General features: G+C 34.9%; 1 protein-coding gene and 1 long non-coding RNA gene across 3 annotated transcripts in view; one reads left to right on the plus strand and one right to left on the minus strand.

The window, feature by feature from the left end:
- Window positions 1–13,428, plus strand: part of LOC150020030 (beta-casein-like) — a 110,585-nt gene that overhangs the window by 74,875 nt on the left and 22,282 nt on the right. The gene's annotated exons all lie outside the window — the stretch shown is intronic.
- Window positions 10,660–13,375, minus strand: LOC150020031 (uncharacterized). Its single transcript, XR_016509316.1, has 3 exons — window positions 13,325–13,375; window positions 11,357–11,420; window positions 10,660–10,683 (listed from the first exon to the last, which is right to left on the minus strand). It is a non-coding gene; the product is annotated as an uncharacterized LOC150020031 (long non-coding RNA).

A 13,428-nucleotide genomic window follows, 5' to 3' on the forward strand; every position in this document is an offset into this window, starting at 1 on the left:
GCAGAGTATGAAAAAGCTGTGCTCACTTCCTCCCACAACCACATTAAAATTACAATGAAGCTACAAACAACTATCATTCAGAAATGCCTGAAATATGGCTGAACAGAAGTCCTATAACTAAAAATATAAGCAAGAAGTCATAGAAAGTCAGGAGGGGCAGAAATGCAGAACATCTGGTCCTATAACCATGGTGTTGCCGTTAAAAATCAGGAGAAATATCTTGGCTGTGGCAGTCCTCCCCAAGGAGCAAGGGGTCCTAGCCCCACACAGAGTCTCCAGCGCAGCGTTTAGGTCTGAGAACCCTTGCTTCTGACTGTGAACACCAGCAAGGATTGTGGCTGGGTGCGACAGAGGGCTCCTGGAGTCCCAGGTGGTTTCTCTTAAAGGGCCCATGCACAGACTTACTTAGAACTGCAGCAGCTTGAAAGAAGTCAGGAACATACAAGGAAGAACTGCATTGTTTAGCAAGGGCTATACGAAGAGTTTTCTCCAAGACAGAAGTGCTGATGGAGGTCATTTTTTTCTGACCACCACCCTACAGAGTCAGCAGGCAGGTGCCATATCCTAGTCCACATCAACTTGGCTATCACTGTTTGCCTCAACCTGGTGATTCCTGAGTCTCTGCCCCACTCAACTTATGGACCCACCCAAGCTGTTTCCAGCGACTTTTCCATACAAATGGCCTATCCTGGCTCATGCTTTGGACTACTCTAAAATCTCTCAAAGAAAAGCATCTGGCCTCTGCTTGCCACGTACCTCTCATGCAATGACCTAAGGCCTGGCACTAGTGGCAAACAGCATGGTTCATAGCTTAGACTCTCCCAGGCATCTCCAAGCCCAGCAGAGTAGCAACCATCTAAAAATTTCACTGTAACCCATGCCTCATGCTCCTGGTCAGGGCACATGTGGCAGGTGACCTTGGCCTGCATACCCTGGTAGGCTTCAGAGCCCATGCACCCATTGGCCAACTTTAGACCATCTCCACCAGCACCACCTAACCATCTTCACAAGTGACACATTCAAGGGACAAACTGAGCAGGCATCAGCACCCCATTGAAATGAGAGCTGCTCTGTGGGATAAGCCCCTGCACAGTGGTAGTGGCCACTACTTGAAGCTGATTGGCTTGGGAGTAATCCCTCCCATTGAGGGTCCAACAACAACCAAGGTTTATTTACAACAGATGAGTATACATAGCCCACACACAGGGTGTACCTGGAGGGTTCAGATAAGGTAATTGGGGAGGCTGTGCCACTGGACCCTACAGGACACCTACTACATTAGGTCACTCTACCAAGCCCAGGAGTCATAGAAGCTCTACCCTAATACATAGAAATAAGCACAGGAAGGAAGCCAAAATGAAGAGACAAAGAAGTATGTCCCAAATGAAAAAACAGAATAAAACTTCAGGTAATAACTAAGCAAAATAGAGACAAGCAATCTACTAGACGTAGAGTTCAAAACACTAGTTATAAGGATGCTCAATGACCTCAGTGAGAAATTCAACAAAAAGGCAACATAAAAATGGAGATAGAAGACATAAAAAAAGTCAGAAACAAAAAAATATAATAATTGAAATAAAGAATACATTATAGGGAATTAACATTAAGTAGATGAAGCAGAGAATCAGATCAGCAATTTAGAAGATAAGAAAGAAAAAAAAATCAATAAACACAGAAAAAAAAGTGAAGATAATGTAAAAAACCTCTGGGACACTTCAAGCATACCAACATTCATATTATGGGGGATGCCAGAAGGAGAAAAGAGAGCAAGAAATCAAAAACCTATTTGAAAAAAATAATGACAGAAAACTTCCCTAAAGAAAAAGTGGTGCATATATACGAGTCATAAAAGGAATAAAGTTTGGCATCTGCAACAACATGAGTAGACCTGGAGAGTACTGTGCTAAGTGAAATAAATCAAACAGAGAAAGGTAAATGTCAGATGATTTCACTTACATGTGGAATCAAAAATAGTAAAACAAGCAGAAGAGAAATAGACTCATATATAGAGAACATTTTGAAGGTTGCCAGATGGGAGGGAGTGATTGATGCATGAAAGAGCTGAAGAGATTAATTGCTAACTGGTAGTTACAGAATAGTTATGGGGATGTAAATTACGGCATAGGGAATATAGTCAATAATATTGTAATAACTATGTATGGTGTCAGATAGACACTAGATTTTTCAGGTGACCACTTCATAAGTGATATAATTTCTTATCATTGGGTTGTGTATCTGAAACTGATATGTATGTCAACTGTAGTTGAAAAATAAAAAAAATTTATATAAAAGTAAACTAAAATTAGCCCTGGTTAGGTGGTTCAATTGGATGGGATGTCATCCCATACACCAAAGGGTTGCAGGTTCAATGACCAGTCAGGGCACATGCCAGTGTTTGTTGGTTTGATCCCTGGTTAAGGTGCATATGGGAGGCAGCTAATTGATGTTTCTCTCTCACATCAATATTTCTCTCTCTTTCTCCCTTCTTCTCTCTAAAATCAAGTAAAAAACTATCCTTGAGTGAGGCTGAATAAATAAATTGTTAAATTAGAAAAAATAAAATTGACCACATCTCAAAAAAAGAAAAAGAAGGAAACAGATTGAAGAACTATTTAAAATAAGAAGTGACACACTATTAAACAACCAATCAAAAATTGCAGGACATGTTTGTATCTACTGTGAAAAATAGAATTGGAAAAAATTATTAAATTCTACCCACCATTTTATTAAAAAAAAGTTAAATGACATCATTTATTATGGTTCCCCAGCTCAATTGTTTGCAAGTGAATTTAGAGCCAGTGCAGGTAAAAATGAACCATATTTGAATTGGACACATCAAAATTAAAATGTATTGTGAGGGATATTTATTAATTTTGGAATATACAAGACTCATACTTTACATAATTAAAATATATGATAAATAATAAATAAATTTCACCTGTTATTTTTAATGTCAATAATAATAAAATATTACAGAACCATATTGCACCTGAAAATGAAAATGTTATATTTCTCCCCAAATTTTTAAGAGCTATTTTGTTTCTTTTCTCTTGTGGTATTTACATAAAGTGTTCAAATCCTAAGTATACAGCTTATAAGCTATTATATATACATTCACTTGTGTAACCACCTTCCATCCCAAAATCTCCATTTTGTCTCCCCTTGTCAATATTGCATCTAAAATGTAACTACTATCATAACATCTAAACCAGATTAATTTTACCTGACTTTGAGCTTCATATAAATAAAACTATACAGCATGTATTTTTTTTTTGTGGTTGGTTTCTTTCATGCATGTGTGTGAGGGGCATCCGTGCTATTACAGGTAGTGATAGTTGGTTTACTTTTATTGCAAAGTAATAACCCACTGCATGGATAAATTATTATGAATTCTCCTGTTTATAGACTTTTGGGTTGTCTGGAGTTTTTTATTGTTTGCTTTTCCTTTTATATGTAATACTTTTACAAACATCCTGGCACATGTCTCTTTCTGGGCACAATCAGTTATTTCTGTTGTATGTTTTAAAATTTTAATAATCAAATACAAGACATTATAATGATTCACATATTACCTTTCTTGGTTTTTATTTATAGTTTCTCTCATTTATTTATATTAAGAACATTATGTTATTCAAAATATGACAAAATAAGTGTAACAATGTATTTTTCCAACATGTAAGCACTCTACACAATTTTTTACCATGTCATGCTGCAAGAAAAGATTTAATCATAGTGTTACTGTCCTTTCAGAGAAGGAAAACTCTGACTCCAAAAAACCTCCGCTGCCTTGCGGCATACCTCTTCAGGGGAAAGGCTAAGGGAGTAAACCCCGACAGAAAATCCGGAGCCGGAGTCCCTAAGGCGGTTTGACGTTGTAGTCAACACCGGCAACTCCTGCGGCGCACCTGAAGCCAAGCTGTATTGACTCCGTCTTTCCCTTGGACCCTTCAGCTGCGAAGAGAGGGGGGGTCTGCTGCATGGGCAACAGCAGACCCTCCATATCACCCTGCCCAGGCTCTGTAGCTTCAGCTCCACTGGAGAGGACACTCCAGCGTCATCGCAAGATGTCGATTCAACACGGGAGGAGACAGATACCGTGTCACTCCCGAGTCGGACTGCACAGCCATTCTTGGTGGTGCAGATAGACTCTTAAGAAGCTACACCATCGTCTCTCGAGACGGACGGCTGCCGATACGATACGATACTGTCCTTTGGTATCATATTTAAATTAGAATAATGAAGAGGCCTAGAGAAAGTGACCACTACCTGCCAAAAAATTGTATTTGCTGGTTTGGAAAAACATATCCAAAGGATACAATTAAAAGTATTTAAAAATGATCATTTTCTTTTTTTTAAACAAGATGTTAAACACAATGACTGGATAAAACAGATAAATAGGTGGCGTGTGCTATATATTATGCAAAAAAGAAAATTTTATTGATGGAGATAAAAATATAAAGAAGATGAAGAACTGAGCTATGAGAATAAAATGATAGGAAAGGTCAAGTCAAACTTTAAACATGATGTCCAATAGACATGAAAAAATGTTCAAAATGTCATTACTCATCAGAGAAATGAAAATTAAAACCACAATGATGTACCGTATCACACCTGTCAGAATGACTATCATCAATAAGTCAACAAGCAAGTGCTAGGGAGAATGTGCAGAAAGAGGAAACTTTTTGCACTGTAAGTGGGAATGCAGATTGGTGCAGCCAATGTGGAAAGCAGTAGGAGATATCTCAAAAATTAAAAATGGATCTGCCTTTTGACCCAGCGATCCCACTTCTGGGAATATATCTGAAGGAACCTAAAACACTAATTCAAAAGAACATAAGCACTCTTATGTTCATTGCAGTTATTTACAATCACTGAGATATGGAAGCAGCCTAGGTATCCATCAATAGATGAGTGGATAAAACAACTATGGGATGTTTATGCATTGGAATTCTACTTGGCCATAGAGAAGCAATATTGAATACCCAGGGGAAGCCATTTATTTTCACCTGAATAAATCTTGCCACACCAAAATCTCCTGTGCATAGGCCCCTGGGAAGATTTCTTTGTCACCACAAGAAAGAACATGATTTCAGCCCACAGCAATTCTACCAAATTTTCTTAACTCTCAGATTCTTGCCTGAGCATTAGAGCCTTCATACTCTCCTACTATTCCCTTTCAATTTCTTCAGTTCCAGTGTTGCTTTCTTTGTTCTGTGCAACCCATGTGGGATGGAAATTGGCCTTTAGTTTTGACTGCTTTTCTAGGAAGAGAAGCCCTGTGTCCATGAATTTTTGAGAATGAATGTTTCAATTGCATAGTAATTGTAGTACATTGTAATTTGTAGATTTTATCTCCCAATATTTAAAACAATTGTATAGCTGAGATTTTTATCTCATCCACCTCCTAAAAGGAAATTAACTTTCTTAATAAATATGATTAAAGACAATGTTTTGTTTAGTATTCTAGTGATTTTGTGTACACTGAATGGATTGGAATTTCTTATAGTATAGAATATTTCACAATTAAAATGAGGTTGCCTAGATGATTATATTGCCCTTTGAATAGTCATCCGGCTATGTCAATACTTTCTTTCTTCCATAATCATTATCCAGAAGATGACAAAATAACATTGTATCTCTTTTCTTAAAAATATTGAAATACTAAAAAATATTGTGTGTAGTCATATAATAGTTGCAAGAAATGTTCATGAGAATCAAGAGGAACATGGCTGCCAGACTTTCAGTTGTGTCCTTTCCCAAACATATGTGGAAGTCATGGCTCTCCATACCTCAGAATGTGATCTCACTTGGAAATATGGATAATTGCAGATGTAATTAAGACCTGGTTATCCAGGAGTAAGGTGTGTGTCCTTAATTAAATATGACTGTTGTTTTTATAAGAAGAAACAAAGAGGGAGAAGATGACTTTGTGACAACAGAGACCTAGATTGCAGTGAAGAATTTACAAACCAATAATTCTCAAGGATTGTCAATAATGCTAGAGAAAAAGCAAAAGTAAAGTCAGGTTGTACCCCACACCTGTCACAAAGAGCAAGACTCTGCTGTTGTTTCTTTGCTATTATATTTTGTACTTTCCTTTGGCAGTGGAGGAAATTAAAACAATGTTATGTCCAGTATATGCTTCATAGATAGATTTATTGTGCCAGGAAAGATTGTTTTGTTTAATTTTATGATACTTCAATACAGAGAACAAAATAAAAAATGATTAAATAGTGAAGAGGATATCATTACTACTGTGTTAGAACATTGATCATGGATCTCAGGTATGTGTTGTTCATCTAACATTATTTGAATGACTTTTCTTTGACAGCTTGAATTTCTACACATAAACATTATTTATGGGTTAATTTTTTAAGTTCCAATCGAATACATGATTGTATTATCATGTATAATATAATTATTTGTACACATAATGCTCTACTTTTTAAAATGTTTTATAAAATGCTTTCAAAAGCACTTTGGATGCATTTATTGTATGTGGGCTGATAATATGTTGCTAGATGGGGGACATCCTTTTTGAGTACGAAGAATCATCATGAGTAGAGAGGAAAGAAAACTTCTGACCAAGCCTGTGGAAAAAGAGAAAACATTCCTTTTATTAAACTACAGACTAAATCTTGCTAACACCATTACACTTTCCTGTTTTTGAACTATAACCAGACCTATTTCTCTGTGTCTGACCAAAGTGTTCACAGTTGCCTTTTTGACACCTGTTACTTGGTATCCACCAAATGATAGGCTCTCCTGGGCCCTTCCGTTCTGCTTGTTCCAAAGCTTGAACAAGAACTAAAAAGTGGAACATGCCCTCTTTATCAGCTTATCCTGAGAATTGGTTGACCACGGAGAACACTGTTTGCCACTGGTCATTTCCACATGCTTGCCCACCTTCCCCTTAAAAGCCAGTGCTAATCTTTATATACCTCTGTGTACACTTAAAAAGGCCTTTTCCTGTCAGATTTTGAGAAGCTTAACAATTTCTGAGATTTGAGCATTCTCCCCATGGCAATGGTCTTTGCTGTGAATAAAGTATTTCCTTGTCTGTGTTTGTGGAAGTATTTTCTTGGCATGACAAAGGATCCTTGATTCAAAACCATGCCATGGTTTTCATGTGAAAAAGTTTTACTAAATTTATCTAAAGTAGTTATGCAATCAGACGCTGCTTAGAATAAATTGCTGGTACCTCTACTACCCCTTTCTTAGTTCAAGCTCTTATCTCTCATCTTAAATTACTGTGATAGTTTGCCAATCAACTTCTTTATGGTCTGTCAGTAATCCCCCTCCCTCACTTGCCAGACTCCTGCTTGTGTGATAAGCCTCATAGCACATCCAATCACATCACTGCTTTGTCAAATGATGTTCTGACTGATGACGGCCAGCTTTGATATCCATCTTTGTAACTAGATAATAAGCTGCCTACAGCAGAGACTCTGGCTTAATGGTATTTATATCCAGTGCTATGTCACTGCATACTCACAATGAGGTCCAGAAATAACTGGTGACTGAATGAATACAAATTTCAGCTGGCCCTATATTTCCTAAAATAATACCACAAGTAACAACATTTATTTCCTATTGTTTCTTTCCAGTCATTTTAGCTAATTTCTATTGTCTTTTTTTCACTTTTCAATTTTCACATGAGGTTCAGTTCTCTATGTTAAACTACTTGGCCTTTGGATTTGAATGCTATTCACTTTCCAAACTAACATTTTCTTTAATACCCACTAATTTAAACCAAGCAAAACAGAAACACAAAGCCAAATTCCCTGAAAAACAAAACAAAACAAAACAAAACAAAACAAAACAAACCCCCACCACCCAAACAGACAGACAACAAGAGGACATTGGTTCTTTTCTGAGAGACATATTTGCTAAGCACTTTTATGTGCTAGTCTAGTTTTGAGAACTTGCATTCTTTTTTTTTCTTCCCCTTCCCTGGTTTCATCTTTCATTCAATCCATTACCATATTGGTTAATCCCTTTTCATAGTCTTTTTCTCCTATTACTCTTAAGTCTTTCTATTAGGAGCCTATCTCAGGTCTCCTGCTTCTTCCCTTAAATTCAGCATATACATTTCATCCATGTTTATCTCTCCCAAATAATATTTTAAATATATTCTTCCTTGATCAATTATATTCACCTCTTACCTAATGCCTTAGGGAGGAAGTTCAGACTCTTCGCCCTGTCAACTAAGTGAATTCAATTTGAAAATATTATTTATGTGCATTTAAAAGTATATAATTGAGATCTGTTGGATTTCAACTTTGACTTGTAAAACTGCTTTATTCGGTAGTCATATTTAATCTTTCCTGGAATTTGTAAAATACACTGAATGTTGTTTGAGATAAAAGTGACTTTTCAAAGTAAATTGGTAACATTTCCTCATCTTCTTGTTGGAATTATAGTAGAGCAGTGTCTCTAGGCTTAATGCTCATCACAGTGCCAAGGCAAAGTGTCTCAAGCTCTATTGTGTTATGAATCAAACAGGGGCCTCATTAAAATGCAGATTCTGATTAAATAGCTCTGGGTGGGGCTTCAGACTCTAAATTTCTGACAAGTTCCCAGATGCCCTTTGTGCGGCCACTCCAGAGATCACATTTTAGAAACATGTTTTAAACACTATCCAGGCAAAGATTTAGTGGCAGGGCATCATGGCATCACAATGATGTACAACTCTTGTCACAGGCCTTGATGGAATATGTCTGTTAATAGTCTCACTGATTTTATCAAGTGGTTACATATTATCATAATGCTTGTTTGTTCATGAGTAAAAAAGCAGTTTAGAAAAGATTAGGAACCGTTTAAGGTCATAAAACTAGTAGTTGTCGGAACCAGGATAAAGAAACACCAGAGATCCCATTTAAAAAGCCCACCTCTAAACACACCAATGCAGTTGTTTTCTTTTGGAAACTTTTAGATGAATAAATGTGCTTTAGGAGAGCTACACTTGGCTATATCACTCTAACTGGTATGCTTTTGGTGTGATGGTTTGACTTCATTTATTCTTGTTTTGATTCTCACCATTGAAATTTCTGGAGAAAAAAAGAAGCACTAGATCCTTGGCCAGGTGGCTCAGTTGTTTGGAATGTCATCCCTTACACCAGAAGTGGTTGTAAGTTCTCTCTCCTGTCAGGGGACATACCTAGGTTGCAGGTTAGATCCCCGGTTGGAACACTTATGAGAGATAAGTGTAGTAAATTTCTCTGAAGCACATTGATGTCTCCCCCTCTCTCTCTCTGTCTGTCTCTCTGTCAGTCTGTCTGTCTGTCTCTCCCTTCCACTCCCTATACTCTCTAACATTAATAAAAACATGTTGTCTGGTAAAGATTTATAACAGAACAATATGTAAATATTAGAAGATAAAAATATTTTTTAAATGTCACATGTTGCAGCTTACCTCTGTCATCTGTCCTGTGTTTACTACTTTCTTCCATATGGGTATGGGTATGGTTGTGGATATGGGTATGGATATGGTTGATATGGATATGGATACCCTTCCTGAAAATACAATGGCAGAGGAGAGACGATGACTTTAAATATTTTACAATAATTTCCACTAGAATCTGAGTTTTTAAATTGGTAGAAACACATGATCATCTCCATGTTTGATTTTTCAAATTTTTAGTTAGGTTTTCACTTTGTTTTAAGAAGAAGAGTTGAAAGGAAGAGAAAAATAGGAAACCATTTACAGCTATATTGTTGTTGGCAATTCTGTTGTTTAATAACACAGGTGAATCCATTGATTATAGACAACCACTCACACAAATTTTAAATAATTTTTAAAATGTTACCTCCGAGCTCCTACTTTGCCCACCCTAGAATTTTCCAGGGAGAAGGGATTTGTTAATTTTAGGTTTGGTGGAATTACTACTTCTTACTCTTGACCTATGGTCACCTTACTGTCTCTTAAAATTCCTATTCCTTTAATATTCAATTCTGTTAATTTCAATATCTTATCTCTCCTTCATCTTGAAATTTCATTCCTTTTTAAAATTCATCTATGTAACATATTGATAAGAATTTTTGAGAACTTATCATGTTGATTGGCATGTGAAAATAATGTGATATTGATAATATATTTTATTTTAAAAATGCTAGATAAATGTTTTCTACCTTAACAAGATTAATTTAACTTAACCTAATTACTTCATCATCCTTCACAAGAATCAAAATGAGTAAACTTATCTCATCATGTGTATTTTTAGCAGCCTCTATGCTCCCTTAGGCCTGTATTACATTTTTATAGATTTAGAATTTCAATGATTCTTTAGGCCAAGGCAATTATTTACTAGACAATGAACATTCTGAGAAATAATTGGCTTTTTCAGGGTGGCATTGTAAGTTCTATCTAAATCCTACCAATATACAATCTTTGGGTCATTTATTAGTATATCATAATAAACTAACCTAATGTATACTTCAGTCATTCACCATAAAAACATGTTTCAGAGATAAGTATTGATTTTTACAATAGGATAAATACTCAGGGAAGAAAATGTGTTTCATTATACTCTATTATCAGGGGAATACTTACATAGTATCTGTTTCTACGGAAATGATGTTTCTGTTAAAATAAAGAACAAATTAAAATTGTTATCCATGTTTAATTATCAAGTTTTCCAGTAAATGAAAGCATCTTACCTCTTCAGATGAAGAATCAGCTCCCTTGAAAAAGGAAAAGAAGAAAATAGTGAATATTTCAATTTATAATTCTAGTTTGAGTGTCAAAATTCACTTAGCTGCTACAATTATGATTAAACAAATGGAGGTAAAGACTGAGGTAATTGATACAGATACACTCAGCTACTTGTTTAATATTTAGTGACATCTTTAACATGAACGAAGACTAGGCTTTGGCTATAGTTAATATGCTACATTCCAATAGCAATTCACTCAAGTCCATATTTCTTTTGTGTGTGACAAAAAAAATCTCTCCTTATGACTAGCATGGTAAAATTTAAAATTTAAAATTTGGGTTAGCTCAAGACCAATGTTTTTTAGGTAGCTATGTTTTAAATTCCTAAAAAGCTATATCTGTTTAAATATAGATATCCCAGTAGTCTGTTGTTACAATTATGCTTTTCTCTGTTCTTAGGTTTTTATCATTTTCGGTCTTGCATGTCTGTGTGTGCTTAGTGTCACTGCGTGTGTACTCAAGTTTACTCCAAGTCCTTAATGTGCTGATGTAAATTAATTCAAGGAAAATGTTCATTCAAAACTTTAAAATTGACAAAGCCATGTTTGGGCAATGTAAATATGGCCGTGGGCACAAGAAAGAAGAGGCATTCTCTAAATAATTGCTGAGAACATATTCTTCAAAATTTTATGATATACTTACAATCATGGCAACCATGAGAGCCACGATAAAGGCCAAGGCAAGTATCTTCATGTTTGGCTGAGTTCTGTGAAACATATGTGACAAATCAGTGACACAGTCATCCTGTGCCATCAACTCATATAGTGATCAAACTAATATCCACAGGCTAGAAGTACAGAGTATTAAAACACATTACATGACATCATAGAACTTAGAGACTAGTAGAGAGCATTGTTGTGATATAGAAATTTTAAAGTACCATGAAAACAGACAAAGTGGATGTCTTAAACAGACCAAGAGAAGGTGAAAGTATTAAAGTAAAGAAAAAGGTAAAACTTGTGTCAGATTATACAGAAAAGTAAAGAGAGGTTTAGGGAAACTATGAAGAAAAGAAATGACAGAGGGAATAGCATGTAGAAAATGAAATAGTTCACCAGGTAAGAAGAACAAAAATGAGGACAGGCTAACCATTTAGATTGTGAAATTATAGGAATCTTACATGATGACATATGGGGTAAAGGTTAAGGCAACTTTAAAAAAATATTCAGAAGTTAGAATTACAGGTAATAAGGTCTATTTTATAATAGGGATTGAGAAAATAACTCAGGTGTCTGGCTTGAAAATTGTGAAATTGGTGTAACCCTACTACTAGAAATTTAAAGATAATTGATAGTGTAAAATGAAATTGAAAAGAAGTTTTAGGGAAAATATTTGTAGATACATTGAGAGATTGAATTGGTAAAAATGATTTAACCTCCAAATTATCTTATTCAAAGAAATTACTCTAATGTAGAACACTGATATATTTTTGTAATTCGGTTTATACAAATGAACTTAGTTCTCTTGCTGTTGTATAAGAAGTAAAGCAGATTATTTATTTTTCAGTTATAGATTTCTAAATTAACACTTTTTGTAAAAATTATTTGGTAAATAATGCTAAAAGCTTTTTCTTCTTGATCATTTGGCCATCAGTTTTGATAGAAAAAAAGCGAAACAACTTTTATTCTAGTGATAGGAGAAAATGTTTTTCTACCTAATGACTTTAAATCTCTACCATATGAAGCACAAAATGTGACTGATGGTATTTCCATTGTTCCTTACTGGTTGATTTTGCCTCATTGGTTGAAACTTGAGTATCTGTCACTGGACAAATTGAGAAAATTATATATTTCTTGATAACATTTTAAAAATCATCTACTACTTACCAAACATTCATTAATGTCCTGATACAAACAAAAAATGCAGCTTTTAGTGTTGTTCATACCCCAAATTTAATTGGAAGTAGAAGATTAAGGATAATTCACAGAAACTGGTCTTCTACAGATAGACAGATACCCAGATGAATAATAATAATACAATAATAACACAATAATAACAGTTTGACACAGAATAAAAACTTTTTAAACCAAATAACATAGGAAATGAAAACATGTTAAAATGAATTAATAAAACAAAATAGTCTGTCATAATGTTAATTATGTAGAAAATCAGAAATTATTTTTATGATAAAAAGGATAATGAAAAAGTAATGACACAGAATTAGTGATGATAATACAGAGACTTTGATGAAGATGAATGAAGCTTTTGAAATAATACAGACATTGACAAAAAAAGAGCTTATGCTACTCAAGAGATCTTTTTCTTATAAAACGTAACCTTGAACTTAAAGGTAAAACAAATCATAATACAATAGATATTTTATATTTAGTAAAAAAAATAAAAAGACTTCTAGGTTATTTCACCAACAGAGAACATGGAGCACATCTCCTTGTTGCACATTATTCATGTGATAACAATGTTGCTGTCAATTCAGAGGCATTGTGATCCTGTCCTCACCTTCAGATCCTGACATAGGATCATCATTTCTTTAAGTTGTTTCTTTATAAGAAATTATAAATAAATTATATACATTTTAAAATTATTTACAACTCATTATAGCAAAAAAAATTAGAATAAGACATAATATTAGATTGTCCATGAATATATTACCTTTTACCCAAGACGAGATGCAGGAGTTAGAGGAGCTGAAATTGCGAAGCCCTGAGAGACAGTGTGCTGTAGGGCACTGATGTATTTATATACACTGAAATTCT

Source organism: Furipterus horrens, unplaced genomic scaffold (assembly GCF_987537825.1).
Source record: "Furipterus horrens unplaced genomic scaffold, mFurHor1.1.pri manual_scaffold_2, whole genome shotgun sequence".
Lineage (NCBI taxonomy): Eukaryota > Metazoa > Chordata > Mammalia > Chiroptera > Furipteridae > Furipterus > Furipterus horrens.